Raw genomic sequence first — 18,715 nt, 5'->3', positions numbered from 1 at the left:
GTGTCCCGGTACCGTATTGCATATTGTAGAGTCAGAGTAACTACGTTCAGGTAGGGTTCCTCAGGTGGGACAGCCCCTAGTCACCTCTCCTAAAGTCTATCTTTAATAATAATAAATGTATATATTTAACCCCTTAAGGACTCAGCCCATTTTGGCCTTAAGGACTCAGACAATTTAATTTTTACGTTTTCATTTTTTCCTCCTCGCCTTCTAAAAATCATAACTCTTTTATATTTTCATCCACAGACTAGTATGAGGGCTTGTTTTTTGCGCGACCAGTTGTCCTTTGTAATGACATCACTCATTATATCATAAAATGTATGGCGCAACCAAAAAACACTATTTTTGTGGGGAAATTAAAACGAAAAACGCAATTTTGCTAATTTTGGAAGGTTTTGTTTTCACGCCGTACAATTAATGGTAAAAATGACGTGCGTTCTTTATTCTGAGGGTCAATACGATTAAAATGATACCCATGATTACGTACTTTTATATTATTGTTGCGCTTAAAAAAAATCACAAACTTTTTAACCAAATTAGTACGTTTATAATCCCTTTATTTTGATGACCTCTAACTTTTTTATTTTTCCGTATAAGTGGCGGTATGGGGGCTCATTTTTTGCGCCATGATCTGTACTTTTTTTTGATACCACATTTGCATATAAAAAACTTTTAATACATTTTTTATAATTTTTTTAAATAAAATGTATAAAAAAAGTAGGAATTTTGGACTTTTTTTTTTTTTTTTCGTTCACGCCGTTCACCGTACGGGATCATTAACATTTTATTTTAATAGTTCGGACATTTACGCACGCGGCGATACCAAATATGTCTATAAAAAATGTTTTTTACGCTTTTTGGGGGTAAAATAGGAAAAAACGGACGTTTTACTTTTTTATTGGGGGAGGGGATTTTTCACTTTTTTTTTTACTTTTACATTTTTTTTTACACTTGAATAGTCCCCATAGGGGACTATTCATAGCAATACCATGATTGCTAATACTGATCTGTTCTATGTATAGGACATAGAACAGATCAGTATTATCGGTCATCTCCTGCTCTGGTCTGCTCGATCACAGACCAGAGCAGGAGACGCCGGGAGGCGCACGGAGGAAGGAGAGGGGACCTCCGTGCGGCGTTATGAATGATCGGATCCCCGCAGCAGCGCTGCGGGCGATCCGATCGTTCATTTAAATCGCGAACTGCCGCAGATGCCGGGATCTGTATTGATCCTGGCACCTGAGGGGTTAATGGCGGACGCCCGCGAGATCGCGGGCGTCGGCCATTGCCGGCGGGTCCCTGGCTGCGATCAGCAGCCGGGATCAGCCGCGCATGACACGGGCATCGCTCCGATGCCCGCGGTTATGCCCAGGACGTAAATGTACGTCCTGGTGCGTTAAGTACCACCTCACCAGGACGTACATTAACGTCCTGCGTCCTTAAGGGGTTAAAGGGGTATTCCAGGCAAAAACTTTTTTTTATATGTCAACTGGCTCCGGAAAGTTAAACAGATATGTAAATTACTTCTATTAAAAAATCTTAATCCTTCCAATAGTTATTAGCTTCTGAAGTTGAGTTGCTGTTTTCTGTCTAACTGCTTTCTGATGACTCACGTCCCGGGAGCTGTGCAGTTCCTATGGGGATATTCTCCCATCATGCACAGCTCCCGGGACGTGACATCATCATTGAGCAGTTAGACAGAAAACTTCAGAAGCTAATAACTATTGGAAGGATTAAGATTTTTTAATAGAAGTAATTTACAAATCTGTTTATCTTTCCGTAGCCAGTTGATATATATAAAAAAAAGTTTTTGCCTGGAATACCCCTTTAATAATGATATATATTCTATAGGATGTATAGTACTTACCTTGTTCAGCGTCGCAGGACCTTCGGTCATGTGACCATGCTAGTAACCTCTATGGTATGTTGTAGGACCTTAGGAGGTTCTTGGGTCACTTGTTACCCTCAAATCTCTGTAATGGTGATTGACATCAGTTTGGACCAAGTAGCATTAGTCCAGCCCCTGCCCATATAAGGGAGCTGCGTCCAATTATCGCTCTCTTGGGTTGCTGCTCTCGTAGATGCTGGACTAACAGGACGGTTCTGCGCAACTTTCAAAGACAAGCTAGGCCTCACAAAACCTGCCGGCCTCAGCTGAACCAAAACCCTGAGTTCAAATCTAAATCCTCGCTAATAGTAGCGTGACTACTGGACCTCAACTAACCCCTAAATCCAGTGGAGCAACGCATAGTACTAAAACACTCTAAATGCTAAAGTCCCAACCTTTGTCAATCTCCAAGGAAAACCATTGTTATGCTTAGAGATTGTTATACTATTGAAGCTTGCAGAAAACCTTCAGTAAAAGTTAATACTGTTTCAGAAAACTCTCCGGTTGTGGGCAATCTATTCTTATCTACCTCCCTATCGTTCCTGGGAAGGGTGGCGGTAGGAAAAGCGTTATTGAGGAGCCCTCACCCTGGCGTCATGAATAGCAAGGGTTAACAAGCACCCTTTAGTTACTGCACAGCTACACTCCCCGTACCCTACATCCCCCAGGCTATCACAGTAGTGTAAAGTGCATGAATAATAGTTCCGGACACTTGGATAATGTAGAAACAACTTGGAAACTTTACTGAACGTCCTGTGTAAATCCCGATATAACAGTCTTTTCAGCACAGAGTGGAATGTTATACTTGATGAGTGCATAGATGACTCTGTCCCATTAAGAAACCTCTCGCTAGCAGATATACTGATGGAAAGTTACCAGTATACTTTCTATATATTGTAGTGGGATCACAGTTGCAAACAAGATACAAGATGAAAAAAGCTGCCACTAGGTGTCTCCCTACTTGTCCAGAGCACATTTCCTCCCATCTTTTGCACATACTTTGGACTCCTGCTGGCCTGGCAGGAGTCCAAAATCAGGAAATGCAGTCTGGAGTGCTAAGGGGTGTGTTTGCAGCCTTAGTCAATCATAGCTCATCTCACACTAAACTGTTCTTTGCTGTTTGTAGCAGAATGTATGGCTGTATGGCTGTATGTATGGCTTCAGATGATATAATGCCTGCTGGGGAACGCCCCTTCCCAGTCTGTGAATCTACTGAGACTGAGCAGAAAATACAGAGCAATATCAAGGTAGAAAAAAAAAAAAGAAAGGCAGGGGGTGGTTTATCATGATGGGGCAGTGAACTGGGAGTATTATAAAATTTAAGATCATAAGAGGTATTCTTTCACTGTAGGGATGGTATTGGGCAGGTGATGGGCAGTACCTGGTTTCCTCTATACATGATGCTGCCCCCACCATGATCACTGTAGGGATGGTATTGGGCAGGTGATGGATAGTACCTGGTTTCCCCCAGACATGATGCTGCCCCCACCATGATCACTGTAGGGATGGTATTGGGCAGGTGATGGGCAGTACTTGGTTTCCTCTATACATGATGCTGCCCCCACCATGATCACTGTAGGGATGGTATTGGGCAGGTGATGGGCAGTACCTGGTTTCCCCCAGACATGATGCTGCCCCCACCATGATCACTGTAGGGATGGTATCGGGTAGGTGATGGGCAGTGCCTGGTTTCCCCCAGACATGATGCTGCCCCCACCATGATTACTGTAGGGATGGTATTGGGTAGGTGATGGGCAGTGCCTGGTTTCCTCCAGACATGATGCTGCCCCCACCATGATCACTGTAGGGATGGTATTGGGCAGGTGATGGGCAGTGCCTGGTTTCCTCCAGACATGATGCTGCCCCCACCATGATCACTGTAGGAATGGTATTGGGCAGGTGATGGGCAGTGCCTGGTTTCTCCCAGACCTAATGTTGCCCCCACCATGATCACTGTAGGGATGGATGGTATTGGGCAGGTGATGGGCAGTGCCTGGTTTCCTCCAGACATGATGCTGCCCCCACCATGATCACTGTAGGGATGGTATTGGGCCGGTGATGGGCAGTGCCTGGTTTCCCCCAGACATGATGCTGCCCCCACCATGATCACTGTAGGGATGGTATTGGGCAGGTGATGGGCAGTGCCTGGTTTCTCCCAGACCTGATGTTGCCCCCACCATGATCACTGTAGGGATGGATGGTATTGGGCAGGTGATGGGCAGTGCCTGGTTTCCCCCAGACATGATGCTGCCCCCACCATGATCACTGTAGGGATGGTATTGGGCAGGTGATGGGCAGTGCCTGGTTTCCCCCAGACATGATGCTGCCCCCACCATGATAACTGTAGGGATGGTATTGGGCAGGTGATGGGCACTGCCTGGCTTCCTCCAGACATGATGCTGCCCCCACCATGATCACTGTAGGGATGGTATTGGGCAGGTGATGGGCAGTAGCTGGTTTCCTCCAGACATGATGCTGCCCCCACCATGATCACTGTAGGGATGGTATTGGGCAGGTGATGGGCAGTGCTTGGTTTCCTCCAGACATGATGCTGCCCCCACCATGATCACTGTAGGGATGGTATTGGGCAGGTGATGGGCAGTGCTTGGTTTCCTCCAGACATGATGCTGCCCCCCCCCCATGATCACTGTAGGGATGGTATTGGGCAGGTGATGGGCAGTTCTTGGTTTCCTCCAGACATGATGCTGCCCCCACCATGATCACTGTAGGGATGGTATTGGGCAGGTGATGGGCAGTTCTTGGTTTCCTCCAGACATGATGCTGCCCCCACCATGATCACTGTAAGGATGGTATTGGGCAGGTGATGGGCAGTGCCTGGTTTCCTCCAGATATGATGCTGCCCCCACCATGATCACTGTAGGGATAGTATTGGGCAGGTGATGGGCAGTGCCTGGTTTCCCCCAAACATGATGCTGCCCCCACCATGATCACTGTAGGGATGGTATTGGGCAGGTGATGGGCAGTACCTGGTTTCCACCAGACATGATGCTGCCCCCAGCATGATCACTGTAGGGATGGTATTGGGCAGGTGATGGGCAGTGACTGGTTTCCCCCAGACATGATGCTGCCCCCACCATGATCACTGTAGGGATGGTATTGGGCAGGTGATGGCAGTGCCTGGTTTCCTCCAGACATGATGCTGCCCCCCCCCCCATGATCACTATAGGGATGGTATTGGGCAGGTGATGGGCAGTGCCTGGTTTCCTCCAGACATGATGCTGCCCCCACCATGATCACTGTAGGGATGGTATTGGGCAGGTGATGGGCAGTACCTGGTTTCCTCCAGACATGATGCTGCCCCCACCATGATCACCATAGGGATGGTATTGGGCAGGTGATGGGCAGTGCCTGGTTTCCCCCAGACATGATGCTGCCCCCACCATGATCACTGTAGGGATGGTATTGGGCAGGTGATGGGCAGTGCCTGGTTTCCCCCAGACATGATGCTGCCCCCACCATGATCACTGTAGGGATGGTATTGGGCAGGTGATGGGCAGTACCTGCTTTCCTCCAGACATGATGCTGCCCCCACCATGATCACTGTAGGGATGGTATTGGACAGGTGATGGGTAGTGCCTGGTTTCCTCCAGACATGATGTTGCCCCCACCATGATCACTGTAGGGATGGTATTGGGCAGGTGATGGGCAGTACCTGGTTTCCCCCAGACATGATGCTGCCCCCATCATGATCACTGTAGGGATGGTATTGGGCAGGTGATGGGCAGTGCCTGGTTTCCCCCAGACATGATGCTGCCCCCACCATCATCACTGTAGGGATGGTATTGGGCAGGTGATGGGCAGTGCCTGGTTTCCCCCAGACATGATGCTGCCCCCACCATGATCACTGTAGGGATGGTATTGGGCAGGTGATGGGCAGTGACTGGTTTCCCCCAGACATGATGCTGCCCCCACCATGATCACTGTAGGATGGTATTGGGCAGGTGATGGGCAGTGCCTGGTTTCCTCCAGACATGATGCTGCCCCCACCATGATCACTGTAGGGATGGTATTGGGCAGGTGATTGGCAGTGCCTGGTTTCCTCCAGACATGATGCTGCCCCCACCATGATCACTGTAGGGATGGTATTGGGCTGGTGATGGGCAGGACCTGGTTTCCCCCAGACATTTGCACTGAAGGTTATAAAGGGGAAATGAAATGGCACAGGGGGGAACAAGGGGAAATTAAGTGTCACAGGGGTTAATAAAGGGGGGATGATTTGGCACAGGGGGAATAAAGTGGTGTAAAGTGGCATGGAGGGATTAGAGGGGGAGGGGTTGCGAATGATGTGGACGTACAGAAGTAGGAGATTGCTGTTTAAAGGGGTTATCCAGGAAAAAACTTCTGTCTCCAGAAAGTTAAACAGATTTGTAAATTACTTCTATCAAAAAATCTTAATCCTTCCAATAATTATCAGCTGCTGAAATTGAGTTGTTGTTTTCTGTCTGGCAACAGTGCTCTCTGCTGACACCTCTGCTTGTCTCGGGAACTGCACAGAGTAGAAGAGGTTTGCTATGGGGATTTGCTTCTAAACTGGCGGCTCCCGAGACACGTGTCATCAGAGAGCACTTAGACAGAAAAGAACAACTAAACTTCAACAGCTCATAAGTATTGACAGGATTAAGATTTTTTTTTATAGAAGTCATTTACAAATCTGTTTAACTTTCTGGAGCCAATTGATATGTTTAAAAAAAAAAAAAAGTTTTTTCCTGGATAACCCCTTTAAACATTGGTATTCTGCTTCTGTGCTGGGGGTGCAGCTGGGGCCAGGGCCTCCTTGGAGCCCAGACCCCTTACTGGAGTATGTACACCCCCCCCCCCCCCCCCCCCGATGGCATCCCTGTGTACAACGTAGGGCCTGGTAGGGCTGGCACATAAGTCTGGTTGTCTGCCATTGGGAGTGTCTTGCTTTGCACGGGTGTGTTCTCGTCCGCTATTGGGAGTGTCCTCTTTTCGGAGGCTGCAAATACATTAAGTCGCATGGGACTCTACCGGGGATTAAAAACTGTCCGCTATTGGGAGGTGTCCGCTAAGGGAGCGTTTACTCTATCCAGCGCAATGCAATCTAGTGGTTTCAATAAAAGTCCAGAACCATCAGTAGCATCTGATGCATTTCGGGATATACACATTCATGGTGCATCAGGTCATTATAGAAGACTTTATAATAGTGTTACAACTGGTCACATGACACTTACCTCAGAACAGGTTAAAGCGGTACTCCGGTGAAAAACTTATTATTATTATTTTTTTTAAATCAACTGGTGCCAGAAAGTTCAACAGATTTGTAAATTTTTTCTATTAAAAAATCTTAATCCTTCCTGTACTTATTAGCTGCTGAATACTACAGCGGAAATGATTTTCTCTTTGAAACACAGAGCTCTCTGCTGACATCACGACCTCAGTGCTCTCTGCTGACACCTCTGTCCATTTTAGGAACTGTCCAGTTTAAAAGGAAATCCCCATAGCAAACATACGCTGTTCTGGACAGTTCCTAAAATGGACAGAGATGTCAGCAGAGAGCACTGTGCTCGTGATGTCAGCAGAGAGCTCTGTGTTTCAAAAAGAAAAACATTTCCGCTGTAGTATTCAGCAGCTAAGAAGTACAGGAAGGATTAAGATTTTTTTAATAGAAGTAATTTACAAATCTGTTTACCTTTCTGGCACCAGTTGATTTAAAAAAAAAAAGTTTTTCACCGGAGTACCCCTTTAAAGGGGAACTCCGCTCCCCAGCGTCCAGAAGTTATCCGAATGATGTATGTGCGGTCTTCAGTGTTCAGGGCCGCCCTTCGTGACGTCACGTCCGCCCCCTTCCCATAGACTTTCATTGAGGGGGCGGGCGTGACGTCACGAAGGGCGGCCCTGAACACGGAAGCCCGCACACACATTGTTCGGAACAATAACTTCTGGACGCTGGGGAGCTGAGTTCCCCTTTAAAGGGGTACTCCGGTGAAAGACTTTTTTTTTTTTTAAATCAACTGGTGCCAGAAAGTTAAACAGATTTGTAAATTACTTCTATTAAAAAATCTTAATCCTTCCAGTACTTTTAGGGGCTGTATACTACAGAGGAAATGCTTTACTTTTTAGATTTCTCTGATGTCACGAGCACAGTGCTCTCTGCTGACCTCTGCTGTCCATTTTAGGAACTGTCCAGAGCAGCATATGTTTGCTATGGGGATTTTCTCCTGCTCTGGACAGTTCCTAAAATGGACAGCAGAGGTCAGCAGAGAGCACTGTGGTCGTGACATCAGAGAAATTTAAAAAAGTAAAGCATATAGCCCCTAAAAAGTACTGGAAGGTTTAAGATTTTTTTTAATAGAAGTCATTTACAAAGCTGTTTAACTCTCTGGCACCAGTTGATTTAAAAAAAAAAAAAGTTTTCCATGGGAGTACCCCTTTAACCCCTTAAGGACGCAGGACGTAAATGTACGTCCTGGTGAGGTGGTACTTAACGCACCAGGACGTACATTTACGTCCTAAGCATAACCGCGGGCATCGGAGCGATGCCCGTGTCATGCGCGGCTGATCCCGGCTGCTGATCGCAGCCAGGGACCCGCCGGCAATGGCCGACGCCCGCGATCTCGCGGGCGTCCGCCATTAACCCCTCAGGTGCCGGGATCAATACAGATCCCGGCATCTGCGGCAGTTCGCGATTAAAATGAACGATCGGATCGCCCGCAGCGCTGCTGCGGGGATCCGATCATTCATAACGCCGCACGGAGGTCCCCTCTCCTTCCTCCATCCGGCTCCCGGCGTCTCCTGCTCTGGTCTGTGATCGAGCAGACCGATAATACTGATCTGTTCTATGTCCTATACATAGAACAGATCAGTATTAGCAATCATGGTATTGCTATGAATAGTCCCCTATGGGGACTATTCAAGTGTAAAAAAAAATGTTAAAAAATGTAAAAGTAAAAGTAAAAAAAAAGTGAAAAATCCCCTCCCCCAATAAAAAAGTAAAACGTCCGTTTTTTCCTATTTTACCCCCAAAAAGCGTAAAAAACATTTTTTATAGACATATTTGGTATCGCCGCGTGCGTAAATGTCCGAACTATTAAAATAAAATGTTAATGATCCCGTACGGTGAACGGCGTGAACGAAAAAAAATTTAAAAAGTCCAAAATTCCTACTTTTTAAATACATTTTATTAAAAAAAAAATTATAAAAAATGTATTAAAAGTTTTTTATATGCAAATGTGGTATCAAAAAAAAGTACAGATCATGGCGCAAAAAATGAGCCCCCATACCACCACTTATACGGAAAAATAAAAAAGTTATAGGTCATCAAAATAAAGGGATTATAAACGTACTAATTTGGTTAAAAAGTTTGTGATTTTTTTTAAGCGCAACAATAATATAAAAGTATATAATAATGGGTATCATTTTAATCGTATTGACCCTCAGAATAAAGAACACACGTCATTTTTACCAGAAATTGTACGGCGTGAAAACAAAACCTTCCAAAATTAGCAAAATTGCGTTTTTCGTTTTAATTTCCCCACAAAAATAGTGTTTTTTGGTTGCGCCATACATTTTATGATATAATGAGTGATGTCATTACAAAGGACAACTGGTCGCGCAAAAAACAAGCCCTCATACTAGTCTGTGGATGAAAATATAAAAGAGTTAAGATTTTTAGAAGGCGAGGAGGAAAAAATGAAAACGTAAAAATTAAATTGTCTGAGTCCTTAAGGCCAAAATGGGCTGAGTCCTTAAGGGGTTAAAGGGGAACTCCGCTCCCCAGCGTCCAGAAGTTATTGTTCCGAATGATGTGTGTGCGGGCTTCCGTGTTCAGGGCCGCCCCTTGTGACATCAAGCCCGCCCCCTCAACGAAAGTCTATGGGAAGGGGGCGCGACGGCCGTGCTGGGGTGCGGAGCTCCGAATGCAGGGGAGCGGAGTACCCAGGGGTCAAGTCCTGGGAAAAAAAGTGTGGGAACTCACCCAAGATATCCGCTCAAGGGTGCCAGCTAATGGGAACGGTGTTCCTGCTGTGGTAAAAGTGCAGGAACTCAGTTCCCATGCGTTCCTGCAGGACTTGAGCCCTGGGAGTACCCCTTTAAAGGGGTACTCTGGTGAAAAACTTTTTTTTTTTAAATCAACTGGTGCCAGAAAGTTGAACAGATTTGTAAATTACTTCTCTTTTTGAAACACAGTGCTCTCTGCTGACACCTCTGTCCATTTTAGGAACTGCCCAGAAACAGCATATGTTTGCTATGGGGATTTTCTTTTTGCACTGGACAGTTCCTAAAATGGACAGAGGTGTCAGCAGAGAGCACTGTGGTCGTGATGTCAGCAGAGAGCTCTGTGTTTCAAACGGAAAAGAATTTCCACTGTAGTATTCAGCAGCTGATAAGTATAGGAAGGATTAAGATTTTTTAATAGAAGTAATTTACAAATCTGTTTAACTTTCTGGCACCAGTTGATTTAAAAACATTTTTTTTCCACGGAGTACCCCTTTAAGTTGCTTATAAGACTTGGAGTAATGTTATTACAGCGGATGGCGCCTTAGTATAGCAGCGACAATGGTAGAAGTAATGATATAAAAACAGGAATAAACATCAATCACATATCATATACATGCTGTAAATCTAGAATAATTCCACTCTAACTTTACATCATACAAAACTATTTGGAAACATGGAACAAATTAGAGATGAGCGAACTTACAGTAAATTCGATTCGTCACGAACTTCTCGGCTCGGCAGTTGATGTCTTTTCCTGCGTAAATTAGTTCAGCTTTCAGGTGCTCCGGTGGGCTGGAAAAGGTGGATACAGTCCTCGGAGAATCTTTCCTAGGAATGTATCCACCTTTTCCAGCCCACCACCGGAGCATCGGAAAGCTGAACTAATTTTTGCAGGAAAAGTCATCAACTGACGAGCCGAGAAGTTCGTGACGAATCGAATTTACTGTAAGTTCGCTCATCTCTAGAACAAATGTTACATAACATGTAACCTGAGCCGCACAGCCGACCCCCTTATCTACATCATGGGGCTGATACACAGGGAGGAGGCTCACTGCTATTTCCAGGCTGTGTCTCACACTTAAAAGCTTTAAAGGGGTACTCCGCTGCTCAGCGTTTTGAACAAACTGTTCCGAACCCTTGAGCCGGCGTCATAGCCCCGCCCCTCATGACGTCACACCCACCCTAGTCTATGGGAGGGGGCGTGACAGCCGTGACAGACGTCATGAGGGGGCGGGGCTATGACGTCACAAGCTCCCGGCTCCAGTGTTTGGAACAGTTTGTTCAAAACGCTGAGCAGTGGCGTACCCCTTTTAAAGGGATACTCCGCCCCTAGACATCTTATCTCCCTATACAAAGGATGGGGGATAAGATGTCAGATCGCCGGGGGTCCCGCTGCTGGGGACCCCCGGGATCTACCATGCAGCACCCACCTTTTGCGGCTGCCGGAACCGCAGTATGATGTCACAAACTCCCACGCCGGCACGCCCATTCCCATAGACTTTCGTTGAGGGGGCGGGCAAGACGTCACGAGGGGGCGGTCGCGAACACGGAAGCCCGCACACAGTGTTCGGAGTAATGAACTTCCAGACGCTGTGAGCGGAGCTCCGAAAGGCAGGACAGCGCACAACTCCTTTAAAGGGGTACTCCCGTTGAAATTTTTTTTTTTTTTTTTTTAGATGAACTGGTGCCAGAAACTTAAATAGATTTGTAAATTACTTCTATTAAAAAATCTTAATCCTTCCAGTACTTCCAGTTTTTCTTTTTGAATTTCTCTTATGTCACGAGCACAGTGCTCTCTGCTGACCTCTGCTGTTCATTTTAGGAACTGTCCAAAGCAGGAGAAAATCCCCATAGCAAACATATGCTGCTCTGGACAGTTCCTGACATGGACAGCAGAGGTCAGCAGAGAGCACTGTGCTCGTGACATAAGAGAAATTCAAAAAAGTAAAGCATTTCCTCTGTAGTATACAGCCCCTAAAAAGTACTGGAAGGATAAAGATTTTTTAATAGAAGTAATTTTCAAATCTGTTTAACTTTCTGGCACCAGTTGATTAAAAAAAAAAAAAGTTTTGGAGTGCAGCCACATTCCCGATATGAGTTCAAAGAATTCAAAGTATACAGTAAATAATGTATGGTAGAGCCCTGGGACTGGTTTTTTAATCCCGCTCCCGATGACTTTTTTGACCAATCCCGTCCGCTCCCGCTAACATAGGAATGTAGAGACACTAGGGTGCAATGCTCTGCACATACTCCCTGTAGTACACACACTGCTATACATGTTGGGTATATGCAGAGCATTGCACTCTAGTGTATGTACAGAGTGATTCAGAGGCCCTGGGTCACTTACCGATGCAATGCTCTGCACATACCTGGCCTACGGGGATGTATGAGGGCTCATTTTTTGCGCTGTGGTCTTTAGTTTTTATTGGTACAATTGTTTTAATGGGACTTTTTGATCACTATTTATTATTTGTTTATGGCATTAAATTTTACCCCAAATATAAGTTTTTTTTTTTCTAAGTGCAGGAAACATTATAGGGTAAGATAATGGAGGCAGGTACCGGTAAGTGTACAACTTGTCCTGCAATAAAAAAAAATAAAAAGAAATAAAATAAGGCCTTATACAGCCCTGGAAAATAAAAATGTTATGGCTCTTAAAAAAAAGAAAGAAAAACACATATTGCTGAGGTGAGAAGGGGATAATGCTGTTGTAAAACTACAACTCCCAGCATGCCCGGACAAGCAAAAGCTATCTGGGCATGCTTGGAGTAGTAATTTTGCAACAGCTGGAGGCACCCTGGTTGCAAAAACTGGGATACACTTGGATAATGTAATGTGTAAGGGCAACTGTAGTGTCAGTGTATTCCAGGGTCTGACCTGAAACAAGCGGAGAGTGTTCTTATGGAGAGCAAGAGTGGTTTAAAGGGGTACTCCGGCCCTAAGACATCTTATCCCCTATCCAAAGGACAGGGGATAAGATGTCTGACCGCGGTGGTCCTGCCGCTGGGGACCCCCACAATCTTGCATTCGGCACCCTGTGTGATGTCACGCCCCCTTGCATAGCGGGGGTGATGTCACACTGGGGCGGAGTCGGGACGTCACGATACTCCGGCCCCATGGACGGCACCCGGCAGTTTATGAGCTGGCAGCGCGGCGTGCCGAATGCAAGATTGTGGGGGTTCCCAGCGGCGGAACCCCTGCAGTCAGACATCCTATCCCCTATCCTTTGGGGATCCCCACGGCCAGACATCCTATCCCCTATCCTTTGGGGACCCCCACGGTCAGATATCCTATCCCCTATCCTTTGGGGACCCCCACGGTCAGATATCCTATCCCCTATCCTTTGTGGACCCCCGCGGTCAGATATCCTATCCCCTATCCTTTGGGGACCCCCACGGTCAGATATCCTATCCCCTATCCTTTGGGGACCCCCACGGTCAGATATCCTATCCCCTATCCTTTGGGGACCCCCACGGTCAGATATCCTATCCCCTATCCTTTGTGGACCCCCACGGTCAGATATCCTATCCCCTATCCTTTGGGGACCCCCACGGTCAGATATCCTATCCCCTATCCTTTGTGGACCCCCGCGGTTAGATATCCTATCCCCTATCCTTTGGGGACCCCCACGGTCAGACATCCTATCCCCTATCATTTGGGGACCCCCACGGTCAGATATCCTATCCCCTATCCTTTGGGGACCCCCACGGTCAGATATCCTATCCCCTATCCTTTGGGGACCCCCACGGTCAGACATCCTATCCCCTATCCTTTGGATAGGGGATAAGATGTCTTAGGTCCGGAGTACCCCTTTAACTCTCCCTCCCTGTACACAAGAAATCCCTATCAGAAGCTCCAGGACCTGTGTGTCTGCTCGAGGGGCACAGAGGGGGAGGGGAGGGAGCCTGATAAGAAGTGTGTACAGGAACAATAATACACACACTCCACACTTAGGCCCCTTTCACACTATAAAGTTGTTCCGTTATAAGATTCGTTATAAACGTCCATTAGAAAAGTCCATTAAAGTCTATGGGATTTTTTGATTCTCCGTTATGACCCCTTATAGCCCATAATGAATTACGGACGTTATTTCTGATGGAAGAAATAACGGGACATGCACTAATTTTTCTTCCGTCACAAGAAACGGGTAAATGAACGGCCGTTATTTATAACATTGAAGTCTATGGGTGATGGATGAGCCTTTATGTCATCGTCTGCACCTGGTTTATAATATCCGTTATTACTTCTGAGCTCAGAAGAGGTGACATCAGCGACTCCTGCAGTGCTGAGGGAGGACTACTACTCCCATCATGGAACAGACTTGTTTCCATGATGGGAGTAGTAATTCACCAGCTGTGGGAATCTGCAGACAGCTGGGGAGGCTACATTGGTGTTCCATGATGGGGGTTGTAGTGCAGGGGCTGAGGGATTGATTGCATCGGGTCTCACTTCTGAGACCCCTTGCCGGGAGTCCTTAATGGCCGGTACTGAGAAGCCATTCAGGGCTCCCGGCGGGGTTTTCATATAGGAGTTCTGCGATGGGGAAAGATATATAGAATCGTATCGTATTGGGGGTGTATGTCTGGCCCCCGCAGCGCATTTATATAGGTATTTTCCCCTACAGCGCATATATATATTCCCCCCCCCCCCCCCCCCGCAGCGCTATCATAAGCCCCCCCACAGCGCTATGCATGAAAAGTATTCTATTAGCAGTGCATCGGGCCGGCCAGATCCGCTGCTGAAAGAATACTTGTCTTTCATATGGCTGTGGTGGCATATGTACATAGAAACACTGTGGGGGCCAGATAACGCTATAGGTCTGGCCCCCACAGCGCTTCTATAATCATATGCCTCCGCAGCGCTATGAATGAAAAGTATTCTATCAGCAGCGCTACAATGGCATAATATTATAGAAGCGCTGTGTCCATATGTCTGGCCCCCGCAGAGCATCTATTATAGCTACTGAAGTTTAAAAACCCCGCCGGGAGCCCTGAATGGCTCCTCAGTACCGGCCATTCAGCGGAGAATTAAAAAATGATAGTAAAATGCACCTTTCTTCGCAGGGGTGCGCAGCATGCCAACCGCTCCTCTGATTAATTACTTCTAATCACATCGGGTCTCAGAAGGGAGACACAGTGTGATCAATCCCTCAGCCCCTGTACTACAACCCCCATCATGGAACAGAGTCTGTTCCATGATGGGGGTAGTAGTACAAACACTAATGTAGCCTCTCCAGCCACAGACAGAACTACTACTCCCATCATGGAAACAAATCTGTTCCATGATGGGAGTAGTAGTAGTCCAGGCTGTGGGAGTCTGTATGCAGAGGTGTTAAAACGACCGTAAATTACGGATGTTATAACGGGTCTTAACGGATGAATATGCCTGTTATTTTGACGGACATTATTTAACCGTTAGCATCCGTTATTTCATCTGTTATTATACATCCGTTTTTACGCAGAAAACAGATGTTTAAAGGGGTTATCCAGGAAGAACTTTTTTATATATATATCAACTGGCTCCAGAAAGTTAAACAGATTTGTAAATTTCTTCTATTAAAAAATCTTAATCCTTTCAGTACTTATGAGCTTCTGAAGTTAAGGTTGTTCTTTTCAGTCTAAGTGCTCTCTGATCACACGTGTCTCGGGAAACGCCCAGTTTAGAAGAGGTTTGCTATGGGGATTTGCTTCTAAACTGGGCGGTTCCCGAGACACGTGTCATCAGAGAGCACTTAGACTGAAAAGAACAACCTTAACTTCAGAAGCTCATAAGTATTGAAAGGATTAAGATTTTTTAATAGAAGTAATTTACAAATCTGTTTAACTTTCTGGAGCCAGTTGATATATAAAAAAAAGTTTTTTCCTGGAATACCCCTTTAATAACGGATGAATACTCATAGTGTGAAAGGAGCCTTACAGAACCACATGTCACTCAATTCTCCTCTGCTTCTTCCTCCATGCTGCCTGCTTCTTCCTCCATGCTGTCTGCTTCTTCCTCCATGCTGTCTGCTTCTTCCTCCATGCTGCCTGCTTCTTCCTCCATGCTGTCTGCTTCTTCCTCCATGCTGTGCTGTCTGCTTCTTCCTCCATGCTGCCTGCTTCTTCCTCCATGCTGTCTGCTTCTTCCTCCATGCTGTCTGCTTCTTCCTCCATGCTGTCTGCTTCTTCCTCCATGCTGCCTGCTTCTTCCTCCATGCTGTCTGCTTCTTCCTCCATGCTGTCTGCTTCTTCCTCCATGCTGTCTGCTTCTTCCTCCATGCTGTCTGCTTCTTCCTTCATGCTGCCTGCTTCTTCCTCCATGCTGTCTGCTGCCACATGAAGCTGGTGAGTTCAGTACTTACCCGGACTCCTGATTCAGGCTCTTAGGGGATTGGGTGGCGGCAGGTCATGTGATCTCTATGTTGACATCCCGGCTCAGTGCTATGCAGCTAGTGAGAGAGATATTTTGGCGCCAGTCGGGATGTTACAGCACCACTGTGCGCTCTAGGCAGGTGCCTACCTGGCCTATAGGTGGCAGCCGACCCTGACTCTAAGCGGAGGGTGTGGATGAGGCTCCTGCGGGATTTTGCAGGATTTGCGCAACCCGCAGGCATAGCACCTGACCCCCCACCCGCAGCAGCCTCCTGACCGCCCGCACCAGCCCGCAGCAGCCTCCTGACCGTCCGCAGCAGCCTCCTGACCGCCCGCACCAGCCCGCAGCAGCCTCCTGACCGACCGTGCCCGCACGTTTTGGGTTGGGTCCCGCAGGATCCCAATGCAGGGCTCTAATGTATGGTACATTATAATGAATATATAGTAAATAAAATAATATAGAAGTGAACTTCCCCTGACTTGGCTTAAAATTGTTACAAAGGTTCTGTAGATGCTGATAAAAAAAGTTAAGTCAGGTGAGTATAATGAAAACATTTCAATAAATAAACATCACAAAACAAGAATAAATATTATCTCTCAAACAAAACAACTGGTTCACTCCAGAGATATACACAACACAAAAAAAACTCTTACGTAAAATATCAAGTTTATTTAACATGTATCCAACTTGGACATACATTTGAAGGGGTACTCCGCTGGAGTCGGTGCCGGGAGCTTGTGATGTCATAGCCCCGCCCCCTCATGACATCACACCCCACCCCCTCAATGCAAGTCTATGGGAGGGGGCGTCACGCCCCCTCCCATAGACTTGCATTGAGGGGGTGGAGTGTGACGTCATGAGGGGGGCGGGGCTATGACATCATGAGCTGCCGGCTCCAAACGCTGAGCAGCGGAGTACCCCTTTAAAATATAGTGAGAAGCATAAAATAAAGGCACTGAAATGACAAATACAGAAGAGTGGAGGAGACAGGGGGCGCTTGTACATGGAGTCCAGGACAGATATCATCAGGTCAATAGAACAACAACACAATTCAATGGCAATAGGAATCCAGTGGTACAACCATATATACATAATCAAAGAGTGGTGCCAAAGGTATACATAATATAGCGAGATGTAGAATAACAAGAAACAGTGGGAAAAACATTAAAGGGGACCTTTCATCAAAAAAACTTTTGATATATTATAGATTAATGTATGCAGAATAACTTTCCAATAGCAGGTTATTAAAAAATATGCTTCTTTGCCAGGGAGCAGTGCTGAGCTTGTCTGTGTCAGGGAGCAGTGCTGAGCTTGTCTGTGTCCCGGCTGCAGTCTGAGATTCAGGACTCCAGCATGAGTCGGAAATCTATAAAAAAAAAAAGGCTTGCAGCAAGGACTGGTAGGGAGACCCCTAGTGGTCATTTTTTCAAAGTGGAAAATTAAATAGAAAGAAGCATATTTTTTTTAATAACATGCTATTGGAAAGTTATTCTGCATACATTAATCTATAATCTATCAAAAGTTTTCTTAATGAAAGGTACCCTTTAAGACATCCTGCCATGCATGCTGCCAACCTACCAGCTCCTTCCCCAACGTACGTTTCACGTTGTGATACGCCCCCTGATGAAGCACAAGGCAAAACGTACGTCGTGTAGGAGCTGGTAGGTTGGCAGCATGCATGGCAGGATGTCTTAATGTTTTTCCCACTGTTTCTTGTTATTCTACATGTCGCTATATTATGCATACCTTTGGCACCACTCTTTGATTATGTATACGTGGTTGTACCACTGGATTCCTAATGCCATTGAATTGTGTTGTTGTTCTATTGACCTGATGATATTTGCCCTGGACTCCATGTACAAGCGCCCCCTGTCTCCTCCACTCTTCTGTATTTGTCGTTTCAGTGCCTTTATTTTATGCTTCTCACTATATTTTAAACGGGGGGACTCCGCTGCTCAGCGTTTGGAGTCGGGAGCTCGTGATGTCATAGCCCCGCCCCTCATGACATCACGCCCCACCCCCTCAATGCAAGTCTATGGGAGGGGGCGTGACGTATGTCACACCCCCTCCCATAGACTTGCATTGAGGGGGGCTGGGTGTGACTTCACAAGGGGGCGGGGCTGTGACATCACAAGCTCCCGTTGCCGGCTCCAGCATTCGTTTCTGTTCCAAACGCTGAGCAGCGGAGTACCCCTGTAAATGTATGTCCAAGTTGGATACATGTTAAATAAACTTGATATTTTACATAAGTTTTTTTTCGCGTTGCTGTATATAAAACAAGAATAAACAAGCACCAGATGTTATCCTATAAATGTAAGAGCCCGCGCTATAGAATCCCCACATTATAATAGAGATGAGTGACCGGACGAGAAGGAGACATTATACCAAACCAGGAATGATAGTTTTCTACATTTCTCCCAGAGAAAAGAGATATACATGAAAAGCGCAGATGTTTCTGCTGACAACAGGTCCCCACCGGATACATCTATGGGAGAA

At 46.3% G+C, this 18,715-nt stretch overlaps 1 protein-coding gene across 3 annotated transcripts in view; it reads left to right on the top strand.

Annotated features, from left to right (window-relative positions):
- LOC130358174 (NACHT, LRR and PYD domains-containing protein 3-like) overlaps positions 1-18,715 on the top strand; it is a 123,383-nt gene that overhangs the window by 10,446 nt on the left and 94,222 nt on the right. The window lies entirely within an intron of this gene.

This window comes from Hyla sarda, chromosome 2 (genome assembly GCF_029499605.1).
Source record: "Hyla sarda isolate aHylSar1 chromosome 2, aHylSar1.hap1, whole genome shotgun sequence".
Taxonomy (NCBI): domain Eukaryota; kingdom Metazoa; phylum Chordata; class Amphibia; order Anura; family Hylidae; genus Hyla; species Hyla sarda.
The sequence above is the reverse complement of the archived record's forward strand: the minus strand, read 5'-3'. Positions and strand labels throughout refer to the sequence as shown.